Source organism: Orcinus orca, chromosome 9 (genome assembly GCF_937001465.1).
Source record: "Orcinus orca chromosome 9, mOrcOrc1.1, whole genome shotgun sequence".
Classification (NCBI taxonomy): domain Eukaryota; kingdom Metazoa; phylum Chordata; class Mammalia; order Artiodactyla; family Delphinidae; genus Orcinus; species Orcinus orca.
In genome coordinates, this window is record NC_064567.1 from 61039892 (window position 1) to 61057361 (window position 17470).

The 17470-nt window shown below is 37.8% G+C and overlaps 1 protein-coding gene across 3 annotated transcripts in view; it reads left to right on the plus strand.

Moving 5' to 3' along the window:
• The window catches only part of UMAD1 (UBAP1-MVB12-associated (UMA) domain containing 1), a 252524-nt gene that overhangs the window by 1006 nt on the left and 234048 nt on the right, over positions 1-17470 (plus strand). Inside the window, exon 2 of one of the 3 annotated variants that reach the window (XM_049714831.1) lies at positions 2244-2411. The exons of the other annotated variants lie outside the window; for them this stretch is intronic. The gene's annotated coding sequence lies outside the window, so the exon portion shown is untranslated. The remainder of the gene's footprint in view (positions 1-2243; positions 2412-17470) is intronic. 3 annotated transcript variants of the gene reach the window in all.

The following is a 17470-nucleotide window of genomic DNA, read 5'->3' on the forward strand; positions in this document are numbered from 1 at the left end:
GTGGCTGTTGATTTGGGGGGCTTTATCTTCCGGGATTTGATACCTGCCTTGCCAGCGATATTCCCGAATGAGTGCTCATTAAAAAAACCTGCCAACGGTGCTCCGGAAATTGGAAAAAGAAAAATCGGGGGGGGGGGTTATTATTAGTTTTTGGAAACCGAGTCCATCAGTTTGCCTAAAGCCAATTCAGGTGCCTATCTAGAGTCTCCAGTTTAGTCCCGCAGTTGCCTTAAGCTAAGAAGTTCCTGTTTGAGACGTCACGCGGCAATTTAAGATGGAAATCTGATGTGCCGTGATTAAATGATAGTTTGCATCTCTCCGTGTTTATTTAGCACTTAGCATCTATGTAAATATATTTGCCTTTTAATGTTGCTGTCACTGAAACATCTGAAGGATTTCGTTAGCAGATGCAGGGTGCATGTCAGTTGGTGCATAAAAAAGTGGTTGTCGGTGCAAGTGAGCAGAGCCTCTTTTATATTCCGTGCAGAGCCTTAACATCTTCTGCACTTCAGGGTTTGGAAACCAAGTTGATTGCATTATATAGGGTAGAGTACACAGGAATATCTTTAATAGCAACTGTTTTTTAAAGAGCAGCCCTTAAAGCACCAGATGCTAATAGCACTGTTTTATGACAGTTAAAAAACCACTTTTGCCTACAAGAGCATCTTTTTTCTAAACAGGGAGATGAGCAAGAAGATAATTTAAAATAGCTTCTTGGATATTTTTTCAGTCACGTGAAATTTATTACGTGATATCTAATGCACAGAGAAGAGTATATATAGCTGATAGGTATAGTTTCCAGAGAAATGAAATGAGCCCATGTGGGCCTCTCATTTAGAGTAAGAAATGGAACTTCACCATTAGGGGTGGGCATCCTCAGTTAAGTCCTCCTCTCTACCAGCCAGAAAGAAACACTCTCTTGAACTTTGTGTTAAGCACCCTAAGCTTTTCTGTATAGTTTTATCACGCGTGTAGCCGTTCGTAAATGGTGTGGTACCGATTTATCCTCCTGTCAGGAGTGTAGGAGAATTCCAGTTGATCCACATCACCTCATAGACCAGGGTAGGTGGTAGAACATCAGCCATGTAGTCCCCATTCCAAGCAGCAAAGAAGTGGGCAGACAAAAGGGTCTACCTTCATGGGACTCAGCTCCCGGAAGTCCTTTACACCTTGGAGTTCTACTTATTAGGTTAAGAACTTTCCCTTCTATTCCTAGTTTGATAAAAGTTTTAACTGAGTGTTTATGGAGTTTGATCAAATGCATTTTTTTTGCCTTGAGATGATTGAGAGGAATATATTTTTCAGTGGTGAATAACACATTCCTGGAAGAAACACAGCTTGGTTATGATATCTTTTATTCCGTATTCCTGGATTTGATTTGCTATTGTTTTGTTTAGGATTTTTGCATTCATGTTCATTAGTGAGACTGGCCTGTAGTTTTTCTTGCTTGTATATAATCTTTGTCAGATTTTGGTATTATTAGCATTAGAGTAGTCTCATGAAATCAGTTATGGAGTGCTTTCTCTATTCTCTAGATTTTGTGTAAACTTGGAGATACCTGTTCATTGACTGTTAGGTAGAACTCACCTGTAAAACGTTCTGGGTTTGGTATAGTAACCTGTACCTTCTGCTTTAAGCATACCCCACAAGTTTTTCATAAGTAGGTGTTCATCATCATTAAGTTTTAAATATTTTCTAGTTTACAGCATATTTCTTCTTTGATTCAAGGGTTGTTTTTGTTTCCAAATATATAGGTTTTATTTATTAAAGTTGTTTTGCTGTTAATTTCTAGTGTAATTACATTATCATCAAATGGTATGGTCTGTCTGATACTAACTCTGAAAGTATGAGACTTGCTTTAAGACATCAAGTTTTTGCAAATGTTTCATGTATTCTTCGGAAAAAAATTGTGTTTTCCAGTTATTGGATCAAACTTGTTAATTGCAGTATTCAGCTGTTTCTATTTTCTTACCTTTTGTCTGATTAATGTCTCAATTATAGAGATAATTACAAATGGTAGCATTGGCAGTTTCTCCTTGAACTTCTGATGACTTGTGCTATATTTTTTTGAAGATTTGGTTTTCACTACATACAAGATGAAGATTATGAAATAAAATGGTGCGATGAAGTAGTGACTATCTCAAATCATGCTTTTTGCCTTAAAGTTAATTTTGTTGCTACTACTGTAGACACATCGGCTTTCTTTTTGTTAGAATTTGTTTGCTGTCTCTTTTTCCTTCCAGTACTTCACCTAAGGGAGGCAAGACTCATGAGCTTGGATGTTCATTTCCTCATCTCTTTGGTGGCTTATCAGAGAGCTGACCTGGCAGGTCTCAGCTCAAAGGAGGAGCAGACTGATACCAGCCTGTGGGCTCCAGCAGCTCCTTCCCAGCAAGGCGCTTCTTTAAGCAGTAAGCTTCTATTATGACAGAATTGCCCAAATGTGTGGAGGCTGGATTCTTATTATTTGTTTTAATTGAAGTATAATTAATTTACAATATTGTGTTAGTTACAGGTGTACAAAGTGACTGAGTTTTATGTTCCTTTCAGAATCTTTTCCATTGTAGGTTATTATAAGATACTGAATATCGTTCCTTGTGCTATACAGTAAATCTCTGTGGCTTACCTATTTTATGTGTAGTAGTTCCTATCTGTTAATTCTGTACTTCTAATTTATCCCTCCCTGCTTCCCTCTCCCCTTTGATAACCATAAATTTGTTTTCTATGTCTGAGTCTGTTTCTGTTTTGTATATAGATTAATTTTTTTATTTTTTAGATTCCACATATAAGTGATATCATATAGTATTTGTCTCTTTCTGTCTGACTTACTTAGTATAATATTCTTTAGGTCCATCCATGTTGCTGGAAATAGCAGTATTTCATTCTTTTTTATGGCTGAGTAATCGTCTACTCTGTGTGTGTGTGTGTGTATACATATACTACCTCTTTTTTCTTTTTTTAAAAATTTACTTATTTTTTGGCTGTGTTGGGTCTTCGTTGCTGCTCGTGGGCTTCTCCTTAGTTGCGGCGAGCAGGGGCTACTCTTCGTTGCAGTGCACCGGCTTCTCATTGCGGTGGCTTCTCTTGTTGAGGAGCACGGGCTCTAGGTGTGCAGGTTTCAGTAGTTGTAGCATGTGGGCTCAGTAATTGTGGCTCGCGAGCTCTAGAGCCCAGACTCAGTAGTTGTGGAGCACGGGCTTAGCTGCTCCGCGGCATGTGGGATCTTCCAGGATCAGGGCTCAAACCCGTGTCCCCTGCATTGGCAGGCGGATTCTTAAAGACTGTGCCACCAGGGAAACCCCATACCACCTCTTTTTAAGCCAGTCATCTGTTGATGGGCATTTGGGTTGTTTCTATGTCTTCGCTATTGTAAATAGTGTTGCTATGAACATTGGGGTGCATGTATCTTTTCTAATTAGACTTTTCATCTTTTCTGGATATATGCTCAGGAGTGGGATTGCTGGATCATATGGTAGTCTAATTTAGTATTTTAAGGAACCTCTGTACTGTTTTTCATAGTGGCTGCACCAATTTACATTCCCACCAACAGTGTAGGAGGGTTCCCTTTTCTCCACACCCTCCACAGCATTTATTATTTGTAGACTTTTTGATGATGGCCATTCTGACAGGTGTGAGGTGATACCTCATTGTGGTTTTGAATTTCATTTCCCTAATAATTAGCTATTTTGAGCATCTTTTCACATGCCTGTTTGCCATCTGTATGTCTTCTTTAGAAAAATATCTATTTAGGTCTTCTGCCAATTTATTGATTGGGATGTTTGTTTTTTCAGTGTTGAGTTATATGAGCTGTTTGTATATTTTGGATATTAACCCCTTGTCAGTCACATCATTTGCAAATATCTTCTCCCATTCCATAGGTTATATTTTTGTTTTGTTTATGGTTTCCTTTGCTATGCCAAAGCTTTTAAGTTTGATTAGGTTCCCATTTGTTTATTTTTGCTTTTATTTCTTTTGCCTTGGGAGACTGATCTACAAAAGTACTGCTACATTTTATATGAGAGAATGTTTTGCCTATGTTCTCTCTAGGAGTTTTATGGTGCCATGTCTTTTATTAAGGTCTTTAAACCATTTTGAGTTTATTTTTGTATGTGGTGTGAGGGAGTGTTCTGATTTCATTGACTTACTTGTAGCTGTTCAGTTTTCCCAACACCACTTGTTGAAGAGAATTTCTTTTCTTCATTGTATATTCTTGCCTCCTTTGTTGAAGATTAATTGCCTGTAGGTGTGTGGGTTTATTTCTGGGCTCTCTATTCTCTTCCATTGATCTTTATGTCTGTTTTTGTGCTAGTACCACACCATTTTGATTACAATAGCTTTGCAGTATAATGTGAAGTCTGGAATGGTTATGTGGAAGCTGGATTCTTTTTTTCTGGGAACACTAGTGTGTGGTGGGTCATGAGTGCTTTGCCACTTCTGTGCTTGTTATGTTATCGCCAGTACACCTTATTTGATATTTATACTGTGTGACCCTTGTGGTATTTGTGTCTGCCTTGGCCTGATAACTTTCAACTTTTCTGGGTCCTTATGTTTTAGGTGTTTCTCTTGTGTAAATGGTGCCTATAGCTAGAGGTTTAGTTTTTCTATCTTTCGTCCATTTACATCGATTGTGGCTCCTGATATTTTTGGATTCATTTTAACAGTCATTTTGTGCTTCCTGTGTGTTCTGCTTTTTTTTGTTGTTGTTTATTTTTTTCTCCTCTCTTGCCTTCTTTTGAATTGACTTTTTATTTTTTTCCCGTAATTCCACTTTATTCCTCTGTATTAGTTTGAATGTTACATATTCTTTAATAAAATATTTTGTGGTCACGCTTTAACAAACACATTAAAGTCTAGAGTTACTTTACTCTGTGTCAAGACAAGAACCTACAACTCCACTGACCTTTTTCCAATTGTATGCTGTTGTCTAGAGTTTTAGTTCTATCTTGATTCCTTTTAACTCCACAAATTAGGCATTATTATTATCTTATACAGTTAATATTTGCTTGGAATTATTCATATATGTATCATTTTCTTCACTTACTATTTATTTATTTATTTATTTATTTATTTTTTACTTACTATTTATTTTTACATCTCAACTTTTTTTCTGTTGTTTCCTCCCCCTTTTTTTTTTTTTGAGGTACCTTCTTCGGAAGTTCTTTCAGTGAGAATTGTTGGCAGTACATTCCATCAGTTTGTGTTTTTCTGAATATGGTTATTTCATTCTTGTTTTCAAAAGATAGGTTTATTATCTATCTACATAGAATTCTAAATGGACAATTAATTTCTCTCAAGACTACTCTGATATTATTTTACTCTTATAATATTTGCTTTTCTTTTAAATTGTGATTTTGTTCTTTCATGTCTCTATCTGCTTGATCTTCAGTTTGTTTTTGGTATTCTGCAGTTTTACTGTATAATGTATCCTGATGAGGAGTTCTTTTATTTAGTTTTCTGCTGAATATGTTGTGCTTTGTGACTCCGATGATCTTGTCTTTATCAGCACTTGGACATTTTCAACCATTATCTCTTTGAATATTGCTTCTCTCCTATTCTCTAACTCCTTCTGGAACTCTGATTAGAAGTAGGAAGGACCTCATGTGCTCTTGATCTCTGTTTTAGAATTCAGTGGTTTTGATTCTTTGTGCTGAATTCTGGATAATTTTTTCTAATTTTCCAGTTTACTAATTCTTTATGCAGTTGTGAGTCATTTGCTTTAATTTCAATACTAGTTTTTATTTGTTTCCAGAAGTTCTGTTTGGTTCTTTTTACAAATCTTAGTAGTTTTTACTGATACTCTTTTGTCATAGTCTTAGGTCTCCCTTTATTTCTCCATATATTACAGAATATAAAGTAAGTCTGTTTATGGTCTAGTTTTGATACCCACAGTCTTGATGGGTCTGATTCTGTAGAGTTTTTTGATTCTGTTGACTCTTGCTTACTGTGGCTTATTTCTTTATTTGTACAGTATTTTTTGATTATGAATTCATGTTTCTTGGAACTTTTTTGTTGATTTTTTTGAGGTTTAGTTTGAGGGTATTTTACTCCAGAGAAGATCTTTGTTTCCTTCTTCCAAAGATGTTTAGCCACAGACTTTGTCCTTGTTCCCTGTGGGACATGGATAATTAAAACTCAGGCTTTTAGTCTTTAGAAATCAAAAGTGGCCACAGGGAAAATGTTAACTCTAGTATTTGCATATACCCTTGTGGATTTATAGATTCTTTTCTGGCTTCTATAGATTTTCTTTATTCTTTTATTGGGTTAGCCATACATTAAAAATACATATTTATATTTAAGACATTACCACAAGTACTCTTTTAGATAGCCAATGTGGGGATTCTGTTAGTTGTTGAGGATAACAAGGTCTTGGTGAAGGTATAGTAGGGAACTGGGGAGTGGCGAGAATTAAGGATGAAGCTAAGTAGAGACCAGAATTTGGAATGTCTTCCTTATATGCCATGCCAAGGAGTTGAGCTTAATAGTGATGCTGGAGGAGAGCGCTGGAAAGGGAGTGATCAATTTGACATTTTAGGTTGAGTATTCTGGTTTCATGATGATGAATGTCTAGGAATATCCTGATCAAGGTGCTTTTGGTACAAGTAACATGACCTTTTTAAACAAGCTTTAACTTTTTTTTTTGATTGATTGATTGTGGTAAAATGTACATAAAAATTGCCATCTTAACCATTTTTAATTGGATGGCTCAGTGGCATTAGGTGCATTCACATTATTGTACAACCATTGCTGTCATCCATCTCCCAAACTTTGTCATCATCCCATACTAAAACTCTCTGCCCATTATACAGTCTATGAATTTGACTACTCTAGGTACCTCATATAAGTAGAATCATACAATATTTGTCCTTTTCTGTCTGGCTTATTTCACTTATCATAATGTCTTCAAGGTTCTTCTATGCTGTAGCATGTATCAGAGTTTCATTCCTTTTAATGCTGAATAATAGTCCATTGTATGTAGTAAATACCATATTTTGTTTATCCACTCTTTATTTTGGGTACATTTGGATTGTCTCCACCTTCTAGCCAGTTTACTTTTAGGTCAAAAGGAAACTGATTAGAACTATTTTGGGTTAGCTTGACTAGCCTAAGGTTTATTAGCCTTATAAGGCACTGAAGCCATGAAGAGGAAAGCTTTCAGAATCCAGACTGTCTTCTGTCTCTTTTGAGACCACTTTCTCTTCAGCCAAGCAATTGTTGCTTCACTGTTTACATAGACCTGCATGGTTACCCCAAACTTTGTGAACGGCTCTTGGGAGAATCTAATTTGCCAGCTCTAGTCACTTGGCCATACATCTTCCAAACAGCTCTGGTGTAGAAGGGGACTTGGGGAGGACTGGGTACAAAGATGTTGGGAACATAGCGGGGTCCACTATGTTGGAGAGACACCCAAGGGGGTTGCAGTAATCAAACTGGAGATGTTGGTGAGCTGAACCCAAGTAGGGGCAGTAGGAATAGAGAGAAACCAAAAGTTTCATGAGATATCATGGGGTTGCAGGACTTAGTGGGTGGGGGAGAGTGGATGAAAGGGAGAGGGTGAAATTAAGGTAACACTTACGGTTCTGTCTCTAGCAGCTGTTTGGACCACCATGCTTTTTTCTGAGATAGAGAGTAGAGTAGGACATGTGTGCTGGGAAGATGACTCAGCCTTGGACACTGAAGCACTACAGCACAGGGTGAAGGATATAGACCTAGATTAAATCTTGATACTTAGGTGACTTTTGGAAAAATTATCCTGTCAGAGCTTCAATTTCTGTATAAACATGGGAGATAATAAAGCTTCATGGGGTTATTTTAAGCATTAAATAAGATTTGCATATGTAAATCCCTGAGCACAGTGCCTGGTTACACTAAGTACTTAAATAATAAATTGTAAGTTATAACTGTTAGTAGCGTGAGCAAATTGTCCTAAAGTATCTGCTGGACATCTTAGTGATGATGAACGATGTTAGTAAAGGTGGAAGAAAACCCCAGGGTGCTTCCCCAGAAGGAAGGAAGTGTGTGGGCTTGTCTGAGAGTGAGAATCCTGAAGCATCTGGGTGATGGTATGTTTTGCCCAGCTCTGCTCAGCAGCCTGGATGGAAGAGACTGTGTCCTCTTACAACCATTTGAGTGTTACTAAGATGTTGTCTATACTGTTCAACAGTTTCTTGTGGAAAATTATCGTCAGGGAGATATTTTTCCTCTTGATCTTTCAGTCTGTATTTTCCCTTCCTTATGTTTATTCATTGAAGCAGAGACTGGGGGAGCAGGCTACTTTCGTCTTCCTCACTGAACTGTCTATTGCAGGCAGCTTCTTGTTTCTGTGTCTAGTCCTGGAAGACAGGTGGTTGCACACGTTCCTTGGCTTGTTCAGTTCACAGTGGCTAACAGAAACTCATCATGTGTGGGTCTGCCAGGCTGTGATTGAGTCTTCCGTGGCTCAGACCGTTGAGATCTCTGAATGAATTAGAGAATTAGGAGCAGTTTGTAATTCTTCAAACATGAAAGTAGATCTCTTTCCTGTGTTCTGCTCATGGAGCTTTTTCTGTCTGGGACCCTGTTTTACAAAGTCTTCCTTGGGCAGTTATTAACCATTTTCCTCCTTATTTTTCCCTGTTGCTTGCCAAGGCCAAAACTATCATATTTGAATGGAAGTAGAAGATCTCCCAGGAGAAGGGGAGGGTCAAGAGAGGGAATCCAATTTTACCAGACTTTAGAAAGAATTCCCATGCAGTGGGATGTCTGGTAGCCTATTTTTTTCTGGTAGATACAGCTGTGTTTTAGAATTAAGTTCAGGCAATGGGGATGGATGAAATACTTTCTCCATCTTCGTGGTTCACTCTCCTGTTGTAATAGTTTGCTTGTCTATTTGCTTATTCATTCATTCATCCTTGGATAGGATTTCAGAAGATGTAGCATGTGGCAGAGAGCACAGTAATGAACTCTTGGTCAGTTGTACTTCTTGGTCAATCCCCACTGATTGTGGAGTTCATGAACATTTGACTCAGACTTTGGCATATGGTTGATAGTTATTGCCAGTTTTTTTCTTATGTTTCTTTATGTGCATTTTGATGAAAAATTGGGAGGAGGTGAAACAGTCAGCTTTCTTATTTACTCAGGAGTCTGAAGCAAGTCTTCAGACAGGTAACAATATTTGACTAGACTGTTAACAACTTGTTAGCCGCTTGCTTGGCCCGTGCTGGTTTTACACAGGACTCGGCACCATGCTTTGTGCCCACTGGCCTTGTGAGAGGTGGTAGAGAGGCAGGCCAAAAGGCAGCAAATAGATTAGATAGTTCCTTGAATTTGGAGAAACTGCCTTGTTTGGTGTTGTTCTCTAGGGCCTAGAACTGTGCCTGGCTAGTATTTGGCCTTCAAAACATGTTGGTTGAATGAATTAAAAAGTGAGCAAATGAACAAATGACTGAATTTTAGAAGTTTGTTTTTATTTAGGAAGGAAATACTTTTGATGATGCAGTTAGATTGTACTGGAAGTCGAATGATGTAGATTTTTAATGGGCAATTGAGGAGTGAGTTTTTTTGGAAGATGTATGTAATGGTTCCTGTTGTGTGTTAGATGTATTTAAGTGAGCAAATAAAGATATTTAAAGACCCACACTGAATAATGCTTTATTTTATTTTATTATTATTTTTTTTTAACATCTTTATTGGGGTATAATTGCTTTACAATGGTGTGTTAGTTTCTGCTTTATAACAAAGTGAATCAGTCATACATAAACATATGTTCCCATATGTCTTCCCTGTTGCGTCTCCCTCCCTCCCACCCTCCCTATCCCACCCCTCCAGGCTGTCACAAAGCACCGAGCCAATATCCCTGTGCCATGTGGCTGCTTCCCACTAGCTATCTACCTTACTGCCTTTGTTAGTGTGTATATGCCCATGACTCTCTCTCGCCCTGTCACAGCTCACCCTTCCCCCTCCCCATAACCTCAAGTCCGTTCTCTAAGAGGTCTGCGTCTTTATTCCTGCTTTACCCCTAGGTTCTTCATGACTTTTTTTTCTTAAATTCCATATATATGTGTTAGCATACGGTATTTGTCTTTTTCTTTCTGACTTACTTCACTCTGTATGACAGACTCTAGGTCTATCCACCTCATCACAAATAGCTCAATTTCGTTTCTTTTTATGGCTGAGTAATATTCCATTGTATATATGTGCCACATCTTCTTTATCCATTCATCCGATGACGGGCACTTAGGTTGTTTCCATCTCCGGGCTATTGTAAATAGAGCTGCAATGAACATTTTGGTACATGACTCTTTTTGAATTTTGGTTTTCTCAGGGTATATGCCCAGTAGTGGGATTGCTGGGTCATATGGTAGTTCTATTTGTAGTTTTTTAAGGAACCTCCATACTGTTCTCCATAGTGGCTGAACCAATTCACATTCCCACCAGCAGTGCAAGAGTGTTCCCTTTTCTCCACACCCTCTCCAGCATTTATTGTTTCTAGATTTTTTGATGATGGCCATTCTGACTGGTGTGAGATGATATCTCATTGTAGTTTTGATTTGCATTTCTCTAGTGATTAATGATGTTGAGCATTCTTTCATGTGTTTGTTGGCAGTCTGTATATCTTCTTTGGAGAAATGTCTATTTAGGTCTTCTGCCCATTTTTGGATTGGGTTGTTTGTTTTCTTGTTATTGAGCTGCATGAGCTGCTTGTAAATTTTGGAGATTAATCCTTTGTCGGTTGCTTCATTTGCAAATATTTTCTCCCATTCTGAGGGTTGTCTTTTGGTCTTGTTTATGGTTTCCTTTGCTGTGCAAAAGCTTTGAAGTTTCATTAGGTCCCATTTGTTTATTTTTGTTTTTATTTCCATTACTCTAGGAGGTGGGTCAGAAAGGATCTTGCTTTGATTTATGTCATAGAGTGTTCTGCCTATGTTTTCCTCTAAGAGTTTTACAGTGTCTGGCCTTACATTTAGGTCTTTAATCCATTTTGAGCTTATTTTTGTGTATGGTGTTAGGGAGTGATCTAATCTCATACTTTTACATGTACCTGTCCAGTTTTCCCAGCACCACTTATTGAAGAGGCTGTCCTTTCTCCATTGTACATTACTGCCACCTTTATCAAAGATAAGGTGTCCATATGTGCATGGGTTTATCTCTGGGCTTTCTATCCTGTTCCATTGATCTATCTTTCTGTTTTTGTGCCAGTACCATACCGTCTTGATGACTGTAGCTTTGTAGTATAGTCTGAAGTCAGGGAGCCTGATTCCTCCAGTTCCTTCTTTCGTTCTCAAGATTGCTTTGGCTATTCGGGGTCTTTTGTGTTTCCATACAAATTGTGAAATTTTTTGTTCTAGTTCTGTGAAAAATGCCAGTGGTAGTTTGATAGGGATTGCATTGAATCTATAGATTGCTTTGGGTAGTAGAGTCATTTTCACAATGTTGATTCTTCCAATCCAAGAACATGGTATATCTCTCCATCTATTTATATCATCTTTAATTTCTTTCATCAGTGTCTTATAATTTTCTGCATACAGGTCTTTTGTCTCCTTAGGTAGGTTTATTCCTAGATATTTTATTCTTTTTGTTGCAATGGTAAATGGGAGTGTTTTCTTGATTTCACTTTCAGATTTTTCATCATTAGTATATAGGAATGCCAGAGATTTCTGTGCATTAATTTTGTATCCTGCCACTTTACCAAATTCATTGATTAGCTCTAGTAGTTTTCTGGTAGCATCTTTAGGGTTCTCTATGTATAGGATCATGTCATCTGCAAACAGTGACAGCTTTACTTCTTCTTTTCCAATTTGGATTCCTTTTATTTCCTTTTCTTCTCTGATTGCTGTGGCTAAAACTTCCAAAACAATGTTGAATAATAGTGGTGAGAGTGGGCAACCTTGTCTTGTTCCTGATCTTAGTGGAAATGCTTTCAGTTTTTCACCATTGAGGATGATGTTTGCTGTGGGCTTGTCATATATGGCCTTTATTATGTTGAGGAAAGTTCCCTCTATGCCTACTTTCTGCAGGGATTTTATCATAAATGGGTGTTGAATTTTGTCAAAAGCTTTCTCTGCATCTATTGAGATGATCATATGGTTTTTCTCCTTCAATTTGTTAATATGGTTTATCACATTGATTGATTTGCATATATTGAAGAATCCTTGCATTCCTGGGATAAACCCCACTTGATCATATGGTGTATGATCCTTTTAATGTGCTGTTGGATTCTGTTTGCTAGTATTTTGTTGAGGATTTTTGCATCTATGTTCATCAGTGATATTGGCCTGTAGTTTTCTTTCTTTGTGACATCCTTGTCTGGTTTTGGTATCAAGGTGATGGTGGCCTCGTAGAAGGAGTTAGGGAGTGGTCCTCCCTCTGCTATATTTTGGAAGAGTTTGAGAAGGATAGGTGTTAGCTCTTCTCTAAATGTTTGATAGAATTCGCCTGTGAAGCCATCTGGTCCTGGGCTTTTGTTTGTTGGAAGATTTTTAATCACAGTTTCAATTTCAGTGCTTGTGATTGGTCTGTTCATATTTTCTATTTCTTCCTGATTCAGTCTTGGCAGGTTGTGCATTTCTAAGAATTTGTCCATTTCTTCCAGATTGTCCATTTTATTGGCATAGAGTTGCTTGTAGTAATCTCTCATGATCTCTTTTATCTCTGCAGTGTCAGTTGTTACCTCTCCTTTTTCATTTCTAATTCTATTGATTTGAGTCTTCTCCCTTTTTTTCTTGATGAGTCTGGCTAGTGGTTTATCTATTTTGTTTATCTTCTCAAAGAACCAGCTTTTAGTTTTATTGATCTTTGCTATTGTTTCCTTCATTTCTTTTTCATTTATTTCTGATCTGATTTTTATGATTTCTTTCCTTCTGCTAGCTTTGGGGTTTTTTTGTTCTTCTTTCTCTAATTGCTTGAGGTGCAAGGTTAGGTTGTTTATTCGAGATGTTTCCTGCTTCTTAAGGTGGGCTTGTATTGCTATAAACTTCCCCCTTAGAACTGCTTTTGCTGCATCCCACAGGTTTTGGGTCGTTGTGTCTCCATTGTCATTTGTTTCTAGGTATTTTTTGATTTCCTCTTTGATTTCTTCAGTGATCTCTTCATTATTAAGTAGTGTATTGTTTAACCTCCATGTGTTTGTATTTTTTACAGATCTTTTCCTGTAATTGATATCTAGTCTCATGGCGTTGTGGTCAGAAAAGATACTTGATACAATTTCAATTTTCTTAAATTTACCAAGGCTTGATTTGTGACCTAAGATATGATCTATCCTGGAGAATGTTCCATGAGCACTTGAGAAAAATGTGTATTCTGTTGTTTTTGGATGGAGTGTCCTATTAATATCAATTAAGTCCATCTTGTTTAATGTATCATTTAAAGCTTGTGTTTCCTTATTTATTTTCATTTTGGATGATCTGTCCATGGGTGAAAGTGGGGTGTTTAAGTCCCCTACTATGAATGTGTTACTGTCGATTTCCCCTTTTATGGCTGTTAGTATTTGCCTTATGTATTGAGGTGCTCCTATGTTGGGTGCATAAATATTTACAATTGTTATATCTTCTTCTTGGATCGATCCCTTGATCATTATGTAGTGTCCTTCTTTGTCTCTTTTAATAGTCCTTATTTTAAAGTCTATTTTGTCTGATATGAGAATTGCTACTCCAGCTTTCTTTTGGTTTCCATTTGCATGGAATATCTTTTTCCATCCCCTTACTTTCAGTCTGTATGTGTCTCTAGGTCTGAAGTGGGTCTCTTGTAGACAGCATATATAAGGGTCTTGTTTTTGTATCCATTCAGCTAATCTGTGTCTTTTGGTGGGAGCATTTAGTCCATTTACATTTAAGGTAATTATCGATATGTATGTTCCTATTCCCATTTTCTAAATTGTTTTGGGTTCGTTATTATAGGTCTTTTCCTTCTCTTGTGTTTCTTGCCTAGAGAAGATCCTTTAGCATTTGTTGTAAAGCTGGTTTGGTGGTGCTGAACTCTCTCAGCTTTTGCTTGTCTGTAAAGGTTTTAATTTCTCCATCAAATCTGAATGAGATCCTTGCTGGGTAGAGTAGTCTTGGCTGCAGGTTTTTCTCCTTCATCACTTTCAGTATGTCCTGCCACTCCCTTCTGGCTTGTAGGGTTTCTGCTGAGAGATCAGCTGTTAACCTTATGGGGATTCCCTTATGTGTTATTTGTTGTTTTTCCCTTGCTGCTTTTAATATGCTTTCTTTGTATTTAATTTTTGACAGTTTGATTAATATGTGTCTTGGCGTATTTCTCCTTGTATTTATCTTGTATGGGACTCTCTGTGCTTCCTGGACTTGATTAACTATTTCCTTTCCCATATTAGGGAAGTTTTCAACTATAATCTCTTCAAATATTTTCTCAGTCCCTTTCTTTTTCTCTTCTTCTTCTGGAACCCCTATAATTCGAATGTTGGTGCGTTTAATGTTGTCCCAGAGGTCTCTGAGACTGTCCTCAGTTCTTTTCATTCTTTTTTCTTTATTCTGCTCTGCTGTAGTTATTTCCACTATTTTATCTTCCAGGTCACTTATCCGTTCTTCTGCCTCAGTTACTCTGCTATTGATCCCATCTAGAGTACTTTTAATTTCATTTATTGTGTTGTTCATCGTTGCTTGTTTCATCTTTAGTTCTTCTAGGTCCTTGTTAACTGATTCTTGCATTTTGTCCAATCTATTGTCCATTCTATCTCCAAGATTTCGGATCAACCTTACTATCATTATTCTGAATTCTCTTTCAGGTAGACTGCCTATTTCCTCTTCATTTGTTAGGTCTGGTGCATTTTTATCTTGCTCCTTTATCTGCTCTGTGTTTTTCTGTCTTCTCATTTTGCTTATCTTACTGTGTTTGGGGTCTCCTTTTTGCAGGCTGCAGGTTTGTAGTTCCTCCTGTTTTTGATGTCTGTCTCCAGTGGCTAAGGTTGGTTCAGTGGGTTGTGTAGGCTTCCTGGTGGAGGGGACTAGTGCCTGTGTTGTGGTGGATGAGGCTGGATCTTGTCTCTCTAGTGGGCAGGTTCACGTCTGGTGGTGTGTTTGGGGGTGTCTGTGGCCTTATTATGATTTTAGGCAGCCTCTCTGCTAATGGGTGGTGTTGTGTTCCTGTTTTGCTAGGTGTTTGGCATAGGTTTTCCAGCACTGTGGCTTGCTGGTCGTTGAGTGAAGCTGGGTGCTGGTGTTAAGATGGAGGTCTCTGGGAGATTTTCGCCGTTTGATATTATGTGGAGCTGGGAGGTCTCTTGTTGATCAGTGTCCTGAAGTTGGCTGTCCTACCTCAGAGGCAGAGCCCTGCCTCCTGGCTGGAGCACCAAAAGCTTTTCATCCACAGGCTCAGGATAAAAGGGAGAAAAAGTAGAGGGAATTAGTAGAAGTATGAGGAAAGAAAGAAGGAAAGGAGGGTAGGAAGGAAGGAAGAAAGAAAGAAAGAAGCAAAGAAGGAAAGAAGGCAAGAAGGAAAGAAAGGAGGGAGGGAGGGAGGGAGGAAGGAAGGAAGGAGGGAAAGAAGGAAAAAAGAAAGAAAGAAGATACAGTAAAAATAAAATAAAGTATAATAAAGTTATTGAATTAAAAAATTCTTATTTAGAAAAAAAAAAGGGACGGAAAGAACCTTAGGACAAATGTTGGAAGCAAAGCTATACAGACAAAATCTTACACAGAAGCATACACATACACCCTCACTAAAAGAGGTAAATGGGGAAAAATCCTAAATCTTGCTGTCAGAGACCACCTCCTCAATTTGGGATGATTCGTTGTCTTTTGGGAGGTCTGAGGTCTTCTGCCAGCCTTCAGTAGGTGTTCTGTAGGAGTTGTTCCACGTGTAGATGTATTTCTGGTGTATCTGTGGGGAGGAAGGTGATCTCCGCGTCTTACTCTTCCGCCATCTTCCGCCTTCTCCGCAAGATATTTTTTGATCCACCTCCTTTGAACTGATGTTTTAGAAGTGAAGTCTGGGACTCCGCGTCTCCTTTTCCTGTTGGCTTCCCGCTGGACTCTGCAGTAAGGGCTGGACCTGCTCACGGTCTCCTGCTGACACACCCCTTCCCATTCTGAAAAGAAAGCTTTATTTTATTTTTTTAAATTCTCCGTTTCTCTGTGCTATAGAGAGTTGTAAAGAGGGGTGATCTCACAATTGGTCTACTTCGTTCTTCCTTACGACTTTATTAAATAAATCACCTATTTAAATAAATTACCTAAGGTATTTGTTTCATGTGAAGAGATGCTTTTGTTAGAGTTGCCTGGGGTCTTTTTCAGGGTGTGTTTTCATTTTAGATTTACAACATTGAACACAGTGGTTAGAAACTAGTATTTTATTGGTAGGTATCAGTGTTATTTAAGCCAAAATCAAATTTTTTTGTGTGACAGTTATGTAGAATTATACTTGTAACTTTTCTAAAACATAAAAATATCTAATTGTGTCATTAATTTAGAGGAGTCGGGATAACACTGAAGCCTTTAAATTACATTCTTCGTCAATGAATGAGACCAAAATGGTATAACTTATAAGCGTGGTTTGTTATAAGCTCTCAAAGGCAGCAACTTTATCTTCTAAGCTTATATCTCTTCACACTATTTAACATCCTTCTTTAGAAAAAAAAGAATGGTTTTTGCACGTCCTGCATTAAAAAGAGGGAAGTTTTTGTTTGTTTTAATAAAACCTCTTGAAATTAAAATGGCTTCTGACTAGAATGCATCACATACTAGGTGATTGCACCTATCTACAGAGGAGTAGTTTACAACAAAGAATTATCTGGTCTAAAATGCTAAGAGTGAAGAGGTTGAGAAACTCTGGTCTAATGTAATAGGTGATTTCCTCTCCCCTAAATTAGTAGAATCAGTGGAGACTTTTTTATGCTATCCTATTTTTCATTTTATGAGTAAGAGACAGTAGTGGAAAAAAGCAGTCAGTCTTTATCATTGCCAGGCTACCATTCTTGATTCTGAAAATAATAGGGTAGTTAATTAAAAGGAAAACAAAACCCCCAAATCCAACAACAGCAGCAAAACTACACAAAACTTCCCATGATTCTGATAGAGACTTTGAGGGGTGATAATTTACAGAGAAATGGAGGAGAGTAAAATTGTCTGGGGTCTCTTTTACCTTAGTGAGACTGTCAATTTTCAATGATGAAAAAGGGATCTGAGAAGAAAGAAGGTTCTGTTCTAAAATTTTCTTGGGCCAACTTGTGACTTTTCAAAATAACTTTATCATGTGCTTGAAAAGCAATTCTGCTAGAGAAAATTAGTAATTCCAGATCATGTAATGCTTCCATGATAGCAGGATTTTATTATTATGGTGACAACTAAGATTGCAAACGGTTCCTGGTTGTAGGTATCTTGCATGGGAATGAGGAGTAGCTGGCTGTTGAGATTATCAAATGCAACCCGGTGTTGCTGTCCATGGCAAATAAAGCCAAGTGTTAAAAGTCATCAAGTTGAGGCGATAAACTACAACCCCCTCCCCCCATTGCCTTCAGTACTCTTTTAACCTAGGATTTCCT